Below are 13588 nucleotides of genomic sequence, written 5' to 3' on the forward strand. Positions count from 1 at the left end.
GAGAGAGAGGAGTGGGGGGAAGTGGGGGGGGGGAGAGAGAGAGAGAGAGAGAGAGAGAGAAAAGATAAAAGAAAAAGGTATGTACAGTGGGGTCAGGAACACATACATGAAAATAAGTGTGTCTATTCTAGCATAATGTAGTAATATAGTTCCTGGGTTTAAATACTGGTAACTCCTTTTAAGAACTGAGTGACCTTTGGTAAGTTGCTTCACCCCCCGACCACTTCACTTTTCTCATGTATAAAGTAGGATAAAATAGTATCTCATCCATAAGGTTACTGTAATGATTACATGAGATCATACATGAAAACCAGTTAAAACACTGCCAGGCACATCAACAAACACTAGTTATTGTTATTTATTTCTTTATTGCTGTCTTGTTTTAAAAAGCACAGAATTAAGACTATTTACATTTGCATTGCATTTGTAGCAATTAGCAGTGTGCTATTTGAGCTGAAAATTATTTTTGCAGGGGGACAGAAAAGAGACAGTGTTAGTAATTTCAGTCGCTGTCTTCTACTTCATGCTGTTTTCTTAACAAGCTTTATAGAGAAGCACTTCTTACGCGATTCCCAAATATAGGCCTAATCTCGACCAAGCACGGCTCTCACTCCTAAATCATTCCAGTCTAGAAAACAAGTCACGAATTCATTTTCTTCCATTTTTGTTCAATTTTGCCAAGCCCATTAATCAATGAACAACATAAATCATCTAACTCTTCAGAATTCAACTGCTGTTAATATTCAGCCAACTCTAAGCATAACTTAATCTCAGGCTGAGAGGATCTGTGCATATTTTCACCATAAGCCTATAGGGGACAAGTCTGAATGTGATAATCTAGACAAAGAAAATAATTACCATAGAATGATTTAACCCCAAAGAGATCAAAATAATCATAATATCATGATTTAACCCCAAACAGAAAAAACGTCCGAAGTCTAAACTGCCTCTTCCTCAGTGGGTTTCTAGCCTCCTTCAGCTCCCATAGTTCTAAAAAAGGGAACATTAGCCTATGATGTGTGTGATCTCATTTTGAAAAAAAAAAAAATTTCATACTTGAGCTTCACTTCTGAATTCACAGAAAATATGGTTGAGTATTACATTTAAATATTCTGAATATGTATATGCACTTTTATTTTGAGTTGCTTTTTCTATAATATTGTTTGTGCTTAAATAGTGAACAACCGAAATATTAATGGATGAGAAGGAATGTTTAATTAACTTACTTTTATCAGACACCATGTCCACTTCTATATTTAGCAACTGAACTAATAGAGAAGGCTGCTGCAGAGTTAGTCAGCACATCAGCCTGTTAAATATCAAAGAGCAGAGGAGGCCTTTTGTCTCAGCATTGAACCAGATACTGAAAATGCATTTAATTTTAGCATTTCCAGAGGAGGAAAAAAAGATATAAAACAAGATAATTGGGAAAAATGTCATGCACCGTCTAAGTACACGTTTGTCAAAGGTAAAATGCCAGGAGGGTGGCAGCCTAAGAGGTCTGCCCGGAAACCAGAATTCATCCTCACAAGTGAATTCTTTAAAATAATTTACCGTTAAAACAGTCAAGGCTCCCATCTCCGCTAAAAGAGGTCCCAGGGAGTAGTAGAGTATTGAGTAGGTGGTGGAGTTTTTTTCCAGAAGCAGTTTCATGTGGTCTACTTTAGCATTTAAGGACTCAGAGGGTGTCATCAGTGCAATTGATGGGAAGGATTAGAAGAATGAAAGAAAAGCTTTCTCTTCAGAGTGAGCTTTTATTTTCTTAAGATTGTTTTATGTTGAGAATGTATATCCAGGTATAGGTGGCAGGGAGGAAGAAGTAGGCAAGATGGACACCCCTTCAAGATAGCCTAGCAATCTCTCTCTCTCTCTCTCTCTCTCTCTCTCTCTCTCTCTCTCTCTATATATATATATATATATATATATATATATATATATATAATTTTTTTTTGAGATGATGTCTCGCTCTGTCACCCAGGGTGGAGCGCTGTGGCATGAGCTCGGCTCACTGCAACCTCTGCCTCCCGGATTCAAGCCATTCTCATGCCTCAGTCTCCTGAGTAGCTGGGACTACAGGTGCATGCCACCACACCTGGCTAATTTTTTCTTTTTTTTTTTTTTTTTGATGTAGTCTTGCTCTGTGGCCAGGCAGGAGTGCAATGGTATGATCTCAGCTCACTGCAACCTCCACTTCCGGGGTTCAAGTGATTCCCCTGCCTTAGCCTCCCAAGTAGCTGGGACTACAGGCATGTGCCTCTATGCCCGGCTATTTTTTTTTTTTTATTTTACTAGAGATGGGGTTTCACCATGTTGACCAGGATGGTCTCCATCTCCTGACCTCGTGATCCACCAACCTTGGCCTCCCAAAGTGCTGGGATTACAGGTGTGAGCCACTGCGCCTGGGTGCCTGGCTAATTTTTTTTTGCATTTTTAGTAGAGATGGAGTTCCACCATGTTGGCCAGGCTGGTCTCGAACTCCTGATCTCAGGTGATCTGCCTGCCACAGCCTCCCAAGGTGCTAGGATTATAAGCTGGAGCCACTGCGCCCTGCCTCAATCCTAATGTATTTTAAAGGTTTTGTTGTATTATGAAGGTAAATTGCACATTCTTAATAAACAAAGCATAAAGAGAAAGAAGTTTGAGCTTTGATCAGCTATGATAATTTCTTTAGTTTATTTTGGTATTCCAAGAAACTGGGCCAGTGCTTGCCACATAGTGAGTTCCAATAAATATTTGTTGAATACATGATAAATAGTTTCACATCAAGATGGTGAAGTAAGCATATATCTAATTCTCCCCATATTATTTCAAACACATAGGAATGATCTAGAAGGTCTTGAAGATATTTAAAAGTACATGACCATCAACTGTGAGAGGAAAACTGAAAATTGTCACAGTCCAGAACAGAGACAAACTAGAGTGTTGAGCTAGGAGCAGTCTAGGATAGGGCTTCAAGTCCATGGAGAAATGCGGCCAAACTTGCCCAGTATGTGGTAGGAGGCTGGCACCAGGATCTCTGTGTGAAAGCAAGGTTTACAGCCGTGCTTCCCTCCTGGTCTGCCTACCCACTAGGATTGGACCAGAATCTTCCTGCTTGTCTGAAGCAGCAGCTGAGGCAGAAAACTCAAGCTAACATAAGACCTATGCCTGGTTTGTGCCATGTAAGTATGGGCATTGGAACTGCTACATCTTACAGGAAGAAGCCTTGATCTGAGCTTTTGCTAACTCAAGGAGCCAGGACTGGGAGAACTGAGAAAACCACCTCCATGGGGATGGGCATGCAAAAGAAAATAGAAAATAAGCTCCCAAACAAAACGATAACATCTATGGGGAAGTTGGGCACCACAAAAAGTGGCCAGATAGACCCAATATCTGAGGATATGAAAATAACGGAATAACCTAAAAGGGACTTTCAAGCAAGCATGTTTAAAATCTCCAAATTTGGCCAGCCACAGAGGCTCATGCCTGTAATCCCAGCACTTTGGGAGGCCGAGGCAGGTGGATCACCTGAGGTCAGGAGTTCGAGACCAGCCTGGACAACATGGTGAAACCCTGTCTCTACTAAAAATACAAACATTAGCTGGGCATGGTGGCGGGCGCCTGTAATCCCAGCTACTCGGGAGGCTGAGGCAGGAGAATCACTTGAACCCAGGAGGCAGAGGTTGCAGTGAGCCAAGATCACGCTATTGCACTCCAACCTAGGCGAAAAGAGCGAAACTCAATCTCAATAAAAATAAAAATTTAAAAAAATCTCCAAATTTTAAATTAAAGTTAAAATTTAATTTAATTTAATTTAAATCTTGTGTTTGCAAGATGTGAAATATTATATATAGTATTCTACCTTTTGTATAAGAAAGTAGCTAATATCTGCAAAATGTATTTTGCAGATATTAAAGAAGTTGATGACCTAAAAGGAATGGGTGGAAATGGGATGTGAAAGAAAGCAATGGCACTTCTCTGAGTATATTTGTGTATATTTTGTCTTTTAATTACATTAATATTTTACATATTCAAAAATAAAACTGAATATGAGAAAAAACAAAAATGCAATATAAACAAATAACATAACTGCATATCACAGTGAAGATGTAACTATGCAGTAGAATAAAAAGAATTAGTCCACTAACTTTTGACACAGCAATCTCATTGTGCACACTCAGTAAGATATATTATATAGATAAAAATAATGGCAAAGCAACCTTGAACATTTGTTAGTGGTTTATTATTGATATCAACACTGCTGCTGTAGCAATTCTGAAGCATTTTGTGTATCACTGGACTCAGCAAATGAGTAAATATGCTGAAAAATGCATAAATACACTGGGAGTAGGGAATCTCACTGTGGGAAAGGGGAAATACAAGTTATGTTACGGGGGAGGGAGTGGAAGAACCATGTGATGTTGGACTGGAATACAGCTACTAGTATGAACTAATAATTCTATCTATTTATTTATTTATTTATTTATTTTGAGACTGAGTCTCACTGTGTCACCCAGGCTGGAGTGCAGTGGCATGATCTCTGCTCACTGCAACCTCTATTTCCTGGGTTCAAGCGATTCTCCTGCCTCAGCCTCCTGAGTAGCTGGGATTACAGGCATGTGCCACCACACCCAGCTAATTTTTGTATTCTTTAGTAGAGACGGGGTTTCACCATGTTGGTCATGCTGGTCTTGAACTCTTGACCTGTGATCCACCCGACTTGGCCTCCCAAAGTGCTAGAATTACAGGCGTGAGCCACCGCGCCCGGCCAGCCTCATGATTTTAAAATGTATGTCTGTCTAGTAAAAGGGCCTAGAATCAATGACATCCCAATGGCGGTGAGCACACAGCACCTAGTTCTTGTACAGTAGTCCTCCCTTATCTGTGGTTTCATTTTTTGTGGTGTCAGTTACCCACAATCAACCACAGCCCAAAAATATTAAATGGAAAATTCCAGAAATAAACAAATCATAAACTTTAAATTGTTCTGAGTAGCATGATGAAATCTTGCACAGTCCTGCTTTATCCCTCCCAGGACATGAATCATCCCTTTGTCCAGGATGTTCATGCTGTGGTCACTACCTGCCTGTGCCTATTATCAGATTGAATGACACAGTGTGTATAGGTTTTGGTACTATCTGTGGTTTCAGGCATCCACTGGAAGTCTTGGAATGTAGCCCCTGAGGATAAGGGAATGTTACGGAAACACCAGGGGTTTGGTCTAGGTCCTGCTGCTCACCGCACAGAGAGCCAATCACTGAGATGATGATTACTGCCAAGGAAGAAGGCTTTAATTGGGTGCTGCAGTTGAGGAGATGAGAGCTCAGTCTCAAATCCATCTCCCAGACCAACAAAAACTAGGGGTTTATACAGCAGGGAAGAAATGTAACAATGAGTAAGAAAACAGAAACTAGGGAGGGGTGAGGAAGCAATCATGATGAATAAGGGGTCCAACATCTCATTGTCTCCATGTGGTGATGCGGTGAGTTTCGGTTCTTTGATACTTTGTTTTGAGACAGGGTCTCATTCTGTTACCCAGGCTGGAGTGCAATGGCAGTATCATAGCTCATTGCAGCCTCCACCTCCCAGGCTCAAGCTATCCTCCCACCTCAGCCCCCATGAGTAGCTGGGACTACAGGCGTGCATCACCACACCTGGCTAATTTATTGTATTTTAAATAGAAACATGGTTTCGCTAGGTTGCCCAGGCTGTCTTAAACTCCTTGACTCAAGTGATCTGCCTACCTGAGCCTCCCAAAGTTGATCCTCTTTTTCTTTTTCTTTTTTTTTTTGAGAGGCCTGACAGTACTTTCCTGAAGAAAGAACTCAGGTAAAACAAATACAAATTTCAAGCTTGGCCGGGCGTGGTAGCTCATGCCTGTAACCTCAGCACTTTGGGAGGCCAACGTAGGTGGATCACCTGAGGTCAGGAGTTCGAGACCAGCCTGAGCAACATGGTGAAATCCCATTTCAACTAAAAATACAAAATTAGCTGGGCATGGTGGCAGGTGTCTGTAGTCCCAGCTACTCAGGATGCTAAGGAAGGAGAATCACTCGAACTCGGGAGGCAAAAGTTGCAGTGAGCCAAGATCACGCCACTGCATTTCAGCCTGGGCTGAAGAGTGAAGCTCTGACTCAAAAAAAAAAAAAAAAAAAAAAAAAAAAGTTTCAAGCTTTGAGATGAGAAGTGTCTGTCAATTTCTCTGTTTATGAAAAAAAAAAGTATCTATGGGTTGGTTTTAGGGGGCCTACTATATTCTGAATACCACTTGCCTCAGGTCGGGGGATCTCTGGAAACAGAAGCTGTGATGGAGTACAAAGTACAAGATGTTTACTAGAGATCAACCAATGTATACCTATGGAAGGACCGAAGGAAGCAGGACTGAGAAGTGAAAGAAGATGAACTGTGTTGCAGACCTCAACCAACCCAGCGGGGCGTTCTGGTACAAGTATTTTGTCCCAGTAGTGTCCCAAATAGGGCTGAAAAGCCAGACCTTTTACTTCTGTCTCAGTCACTAGATGTAGGTGGCCCCAGGAAGGGCATGCACCTAAGTGAAAGTGTTTTGCAAATGAGGCAGACATCGAAGGAGCAGACAGCTGGAGGCTGCCCGCTGACCACACTCCCGATAGATAGGCAGCAAGTCCTTTCTACTTAAAATTTAATTTAACTTTGTTGTTGTTGTTTAGAGATGGAGTCTCACTAGGTCATCCAGACTGGAGTGCACTGGCACAATCATATTTCACTGCAGGCATGATCTCCAGGACTCAAGGACTCAAGTGATCCTCCCACCTTAGTCTCTCAAGTAGTTGGGTCCATAGGCATGTACCACCATGCTCAGCTTCAAGTTCTTTCTTAAAGGATGATCTGGGTAGCACATGTTCATGTCTAAAACACTGTTCCCACTCAAAGGAAGTAGATCTCCTTAGAGAAGTGACTGATTCCATGTCGAGGGCAAAGGAAGAACAAAGTGAGTCTGGAACATCTGGTAATGTGAGGAAGCAAGGAATACTCGAAAATTGATAGGCTCATGTAAAAAAGATACAGGAGGCTGAGTGTGGTGGCTCATGCCTATAATCCCAGCACTTTGGGAGGCCAAGAGAGGTGGATCACTTGAGGCCAGGAGTTCGAGACCAGCCTGGCCCACATGGCGAAATTCTGTCTCTACTAAAAATACAAAAATGAGCAAGGTGTGGTGGCGCCCACCTGTAATCCCAGCTACTCTGGAGGCTGAGGCACAAGAATTACTTGAACCAGGGAGGCAGAGGTTGCAATGAGCCAAGATCGTGCCACTGTTCTCCAGTCTGGGCAACAGAGTGAGACCGTGTCTCAAAAATAAATATATAAAATAAATAAATAAGTAAATAAATAAATAAAGATACAGGAGCCAGCTAGAAGGGGCCCCCACTAGCCAAATTTGGGACAATTTGAGCATCAAAATGAATAAGGACAGGAATGGATTGTAACATATTGAATAAAGAATTCGGCCAGGCGTGGTGGCTGATGCCTGTAATCCCAGCACTTTGGGAGGCTGAGGTGGGCGGATCACAAGGTCAGGAGTTTGAGACCAGCCTGGCTAATACGGTGAAACCCTGTCTCTACTAAAAATACAAAAATTAGCCAGGCATGGTGGCACGCACCTGTAGTCCCAGATATTTGGGAGGCTGAGGCTGAAGAATCGCTTGAATCCAGGAGGTGGAGGTTGCAGTGAGCTAAGATCGTGCCACTGCCCTCCAGCCTGGGCGACAGAGCGAGACTCTGTCTCAAAAAAAAAAAAAAAAAAAAGAAAGGAAAAAAAAGAATTCATGAGTCCATATTGATACTGAAGAAAAAAGTTCAAAAAAGGATAGGGAAGAAGAGAAAGATCTTTTTTCTTTTTTTTTTCAGGCCAAATGGGTAAGATGCCAACATCATAACAAGGTTCAAGGGTGGCACATTTCACACATGTGCATGAACACCCAGTCTTCACGCTCATGAACTATAAAAGGATTGAAAAAGCTCTTCTTTATAGGAGAAATCCAACTAATAAATGTAAGATAAATGACAAAAATAGAAAAGCATTATTTTATAACCACCATAGCTAACTGATTCAAGTAAAAATCATCAATGAATGCTGAAACTATCAGTTGAAAACATATTGAGAAATAGAATATTTACACCCTCTCAAAATGTTGTTGAAATGGGAAAAGTTTCCTTATCCCCCTCACAGGGCATGCAATGGAAGTGTGGCTCGCTTCTTCCGTGCCTCACTGCTCGAACTTCTAGGGGAGCATGCAGATGGGCAGGTTGTGGGGCTCCGACCCCACGGCAGTCGCTAACAGTGAATGTTTACAGCTCCTGAAGCCCCAGTGAGTGTGTTACAGGATGCTCTTTTAGTTTGCCATCTATAGGCGACTTGTGTTAGCCTAATTAGACCCCCTTCCTCATCACAAGGACAGAGGGATCTCTGTATCCTGGGCTTTCTTGCCTTGGTGTACCAGAAGAATCGGATCACATGTGAGCTTGGAGAATGAGTGCAAGGTTTTATTGAGTGGAAGTAGCTCTCAGCAGACGGGGGAGCCAGAAGGGAGAAGGTTTTCCCCTGGAGTCAAGCTGTTCAGTGGCCTGGGTTCTCCTCCAACCACCCTGACCAAACTCCACGTCATTCCACCAGTTGATGGCCTGCCGGCGTGCCAGCGTCTGTCGTGTGCTCTTCCACTGGCGTGCTCCCCTCCACGTCCTCTCAACATCCAGTCACTTTGTGTCTTCTTCTGCCGATGTGTTCCTTTCAAAGTCCAGCCACTTGTGTGCCTGTCTGTTAGGGTCTCGGGGTTTTTATAGGCACAGGATGGGGGCGTGGCAGGCCAGGGTGGTCTTGGGAAATGCAATATTTAGGCAGGAAAACAGATATGCCGGTCCTCACCTAGGTCTGTGGACACAGGGACCACAGGGACCACGCCCTTCCCTTCCCAGCACTTCCCTGCCTCCCTTCCATATAATTACTTCACAGATTGCCTTTTAATTCTAAGGCTAAAAGAAACTCTTATGATGGAGAAGTCTGATAGAAACCACCTCAACTCAGTGATCAAACCTCACATTAACAATCATGGGACAAGCTGGCATTATGCGCCCTCTGATGTGGTGCACTAAGAAGAACACGACACCACTTCTGTTGTATTCCTGCCAAAAATGGGAACGGTCACAAATCCAAATTGAGGGACATTCTGGGTGAAAACAAAACAAAACAAAACAAAACAAAACAAACAAACAAAAACTAACCTGAGCTCTTCAAAATGTCAATATCACAAGAACCACCTCACCCCCAAAAAACAGCTTGGAAATATTCTAGATCAGAGAAGGCTAAAGAGACTTGACAACAGTGTGATGTTTGGTTCTTTTTTTTTCTTTTTTCACTGATGCCTCAAATTCTTAGTTCAAGGGAACCTCCTGCCTCAGCCTTCTGAGTAGTTAGGACCACAGGTGTGCACCACCACATTCAGCTAATTTTAAAAATTTTTGTAGAGATGAGTTTTTGTCATGTTGACCAGGCTGGTCTCAAACTTTTGGGCTCAAGCAATCCTCCTGCCTTAGCCTCCCAAAGTGCTGGGATTACAGGCATGAGCCACTGTGCCTGGCCAATCCTTGATTACATTCTGGATTTTAAAATGCTATGAAGTATATTATTGGAACAACTGCGAATATTTGATTATGGATGTAAACTTGATATTATATCAATGTCAAATTTTCCAAGTATGATTATTATACTGTGGTTATGTAGGCATATGCCTTTGTTTTTAAGAGATACATGAAGTATTTAGGGGTGAAGTGTCATATCATACACAACTACAACTATCAAATAGCTCATCGATAGATAGATATCGACATACACACAAATAAAGCAAATGTGAAAAATATCAACAATTGATAAATGTAGGTAAAGGGTATATAGGTTTTTATTATGTTATTCTTGCAATGTTTCTGAAGGTTTGAAATATTTCAAAATAAAAGTTGACAAAAAACAAAAGCACAAACAAAAACAATTTTCCAGAGATAAAAAAATACAAAATAGAATACATAAAATAATAATAATGATTATGAAACAGGAGCCTGCAATAAGAAATCCATTGGAAAGAAAGAAAAAAGTTGGATAAAGAATAGAAAATACAGTAAAATCAACAAAAGTTGTTTCTTTGAAAATATCAACAAAATTGACAATCCTTCAGTTACGACGACCAAAAAAAAAATAGAGTACTCAAATTACTAAAATTAGAAATAAAAGAAGAAAGTGTATTATTACTGACCTTACAGAAATTAAAAGAATTATATGTGCCAGGCACAGTGCCTCACACCTTTAATCCCAGCACTTTGGGAGGCCAAGGCAGGAAGATTGCCTGAGGCCAGGAGTTTGAGACCAGTCTGGGCAACATAGTGAGACCCTGTCTCTACAAAATATTAAAAAGTTAGCCAAGTGTAGTGGTGAGTGCCTGTAGTTCCAGCCATTTGGGAGGTTGAGGCAGGAGGATCACTTGGGCCCAGGAAGTCAAGGCTGCAGAGTGAGCCGTGATGGTGCCACTACACTCCAGCCTGGGTGACTGAGAGAGACTGTCTCGAAACAAAAGAAAGCAAAAAAAAAAAAAACAAACAAACAAACAAAAAAACCAAACTGGAACTAAAATCGCAGAGAACAAAAACATTAGAGTTGGGGGTGGGATGGGAGAAACTGCCTTGTTTGGGAGAAGGATGGAGATAGTGATTACATTCAGAGTGTATGATATAAATAGAATGCATGACTTCTAAAATGACTGGGGTGGCAGGGAGAAGACATGAATAAAGAATAAAGCTGAGCACAGTGGCTTGCACCTGTAATCCCAGAACTTTGGGAGGTGAGTGGGGTGGATCACTTGAGGTCAGTTGTTCGAGACCAGCCTGGCCAACAAGGCAAAATCCCATCTCTACAAAAATATAATAATTAGCTGGGGATGGTGGTGCACTCCTGTAATCCCAGCTACTTGGGAGGCTGAGGCAGGAGTATCATTTGAGTCTGGGAGGTGGAGGCTGCAGTGAGCTAAAATCGTGCCACTGCACTCTAGCCTGGGCAACTGAGCAAGGCCTCGTCTCAAACAACAACAACAACAAAACAAACAAACAAACACCCAAAAGAATAAATCCAGAAGGTTGAGTCAAACAGACAAACAAAACTGCAGAATGATATAGACTAATGGTACCACTAGTGTACATTAAATATGAAATCATGAAACAAAACCAACTCAGAACAGTGGTTGACTCAGGAGAAAGAAGGGGATAGGACTGCAGACAGTGGACAATATTAAATATTTTATCTGCAATATTCAATTCTTTTACTTCCCAAAAGAGAAAGAAAGTAAAAACAACAACAACAAAACAAAAGAAAACAAAACTTCTCATGGACCAAGTCTGAAAAAAATAAAAAACAGAGAGACAAAGTAAATATAAACTCTTAATAATTGTGAATTCTGGGTAGTGGGAGCATGAGTTTTATATTATATTTGTACATTGCTTTTTAAGAAATGTCTGGGCCAGGTGCGGTGGCTCACGCCTGTAATCCCAGCACTTTGGGAGGCTGAAGGGGGCAGATTGCCTGAGGTCAGGAGTTCGTGACCAGCCTGGTCAACATGGTGAAATGCTGTCTCTACTAAAATATAAAAATTAGCCGAGCGTGGTGTCGGGCACCTGTAATCCCACCTACTAGAGGGGCTGAGGCAGGAGAATCGCTTGAACCCGGGAGGCAGAGGTTGCAGTGAGCGGAGATCAAGCCATGGCACTCTAGCCTGGGCAACAGAGCGAGACTTCAATTAAAAAAAAAAAATCTGAAAGCCTTAAAAATATATGGGGAAGTGTGCTGATTAGATTTACAGCCCACATTTATTAATTTCATATGTAATCCTGGCCTAATCATATAACCTTTTTTTAAAGATTATAAAAAAGCTAAAGATAGGCCGGACACAGTGGCTCATGCCTGTAATCCCAGCACTTTGGGAGGCCGAGGCAAGCAGATCATGAGGTCAGGAAGTTGAGACAATCCTGGCTAACACGGTGAAACCCTGTCTCTACTAAAAGTACAAAAAATTAGCCGGGCGTGGTGGTGGGCGCCTCTAGTCCCAGCTACTCGGGAGGCTGAGGCAGGATAATGGCGTGAAACCAGGAGGTGGAGCTTGCAGTGAGCGGAGATCACACCACTGCACTCCAGCCTGGACGACAGAGTGAGACTGTCACCGAAAAAAAAAAAAAGCTAAAGATAATCCATCGTACTTGTGTAAAAATGGGAATGTCAAGATGGAAAGGTGGAGAAAGAATCTAACATTTCCTGAACACCTACTATCTGTCTGATGTTGTGCTAGGTTCATTACATGTGTTATGTAATTTAATTTCATTCTCACAATAATCCTGTGACTTAGATAATGCTAGCCCTGAATTGCAGATGTAGAAACTGAGATGAGGTAAATTAAGTCATACTGGGGTATACATAACACTGGGGATACATGAAGAATTTCCAGGAATCCGTGGGCACAGTCAGTTGTGAAGAAATCAATTTCTAGACCCTCAACTTTTAAAAACTGATCTGCCTGAGAAAGCTGTGTCTGAGGCAGGTGGATTCTCCTTTTCCACCTCCTTTTTCTCAACAGCCCTTCTCCCATTTTACAAAAGAAAGACAACCCCTTTCACCATCACTAATCTGACTTTGACGTATTGCCCCAGGGGATATAAACCTCCCTGTGCCAAACAAAGGGAGAAGCCAAAATAAGGGTGTTGTTGTGGAAAAATGAGTGACCCTGAACGCTGCGTAACAAGACCTTTTGCAACACGGTGGTTTCCAATTCTTTGTCTTCAAAAAAATTTCTGAAGGATCTAATGGAATTGTCAACCAATAAATCATTAAAACTAATTTTTGACGATAGATTCATGATGGGATGGGATTTCGGTTATATAACTCAGAAGAAATACAAAGGTTTGTATGGTAACACTGTGAGAAACGTCCTTCTACTTATTTATGTAAACAAAGCTTCTTAGCCTTAATATTTTCAAAACATGTAAAAAGTCAAAATAAAACTGATACAGAGCCCTGTCTCATTCTAACCATAAGCAATATTTATCCACAAATGGCATGAACTAATTGAAAAAGCTTCATCCATCTCTAAGAACTACATTTCCAAAAAAGTTTACATTGTACATTTAAACCATTTTTCAAATCTTGTTACATATTTAAGTTATTTTGATTAATTGTGTACTAAAGATAACTCTACCCAGAAAACTTTTTTATATTCCACCCCCTAGAAAACATTTTTTAAACACGTAGAACTTCATGGTGAAAGAATTTTTAAAATGTAATTTATGTACATATTTGCATTGCAGAGATGTATACAGAGTGATGAAAAACAGACTTACATGTGTAAAATATATTACATTAGTACAAAATTCTGTGAAAGAAGTGAAGGAGATATGACTTAAAGGAGAAAAAAGGAGCAATGTAAAATTTCCAACTGTTAATGAAGTTAATCATGTATAATATTTAGATGGCTAATGGTGGGTATGAAACAACTACTCTATTTAAATCTAATTGAATAGAATTAAAAAGTGATGTAATCATTTTAGAATG

General features: G+C 41.1%; 1 non-coding gene across 1 annotated transcript; it reads right to left on the reverse strand.

Annotated features, from left to right (window-relative positions):
• Positions 1-7862: 7862 nt before the first annotated feature.
• LOC114675260 (small nucleolar RNA U13) lies at positions 7863-7966 on the reverse strand. Its single transcript, XR_003726343.1, has one exon. It is a non-coding gene; the product is annotated as a small nucleolar RNA U13 (small nucleolar RNA).
• Positions 7967-13588: the final 5622 nt, after the last annotated feature.

Source organism: Macaca mulatta, chromosome X (assembly GCF_049350105.2).
Source record: "Macaca mulatta isolate MMU2019108-1 chromosome X, T2T-MMU8v2.0, whole genome shotgun sequence".
NCBI classification, from domain to species: domain Eukaryota; kingdom Metazoa; phylum Chordata; class Mammalia; order Primates; family Cercopithecidae; genus Macaca; species Macaca mulatta.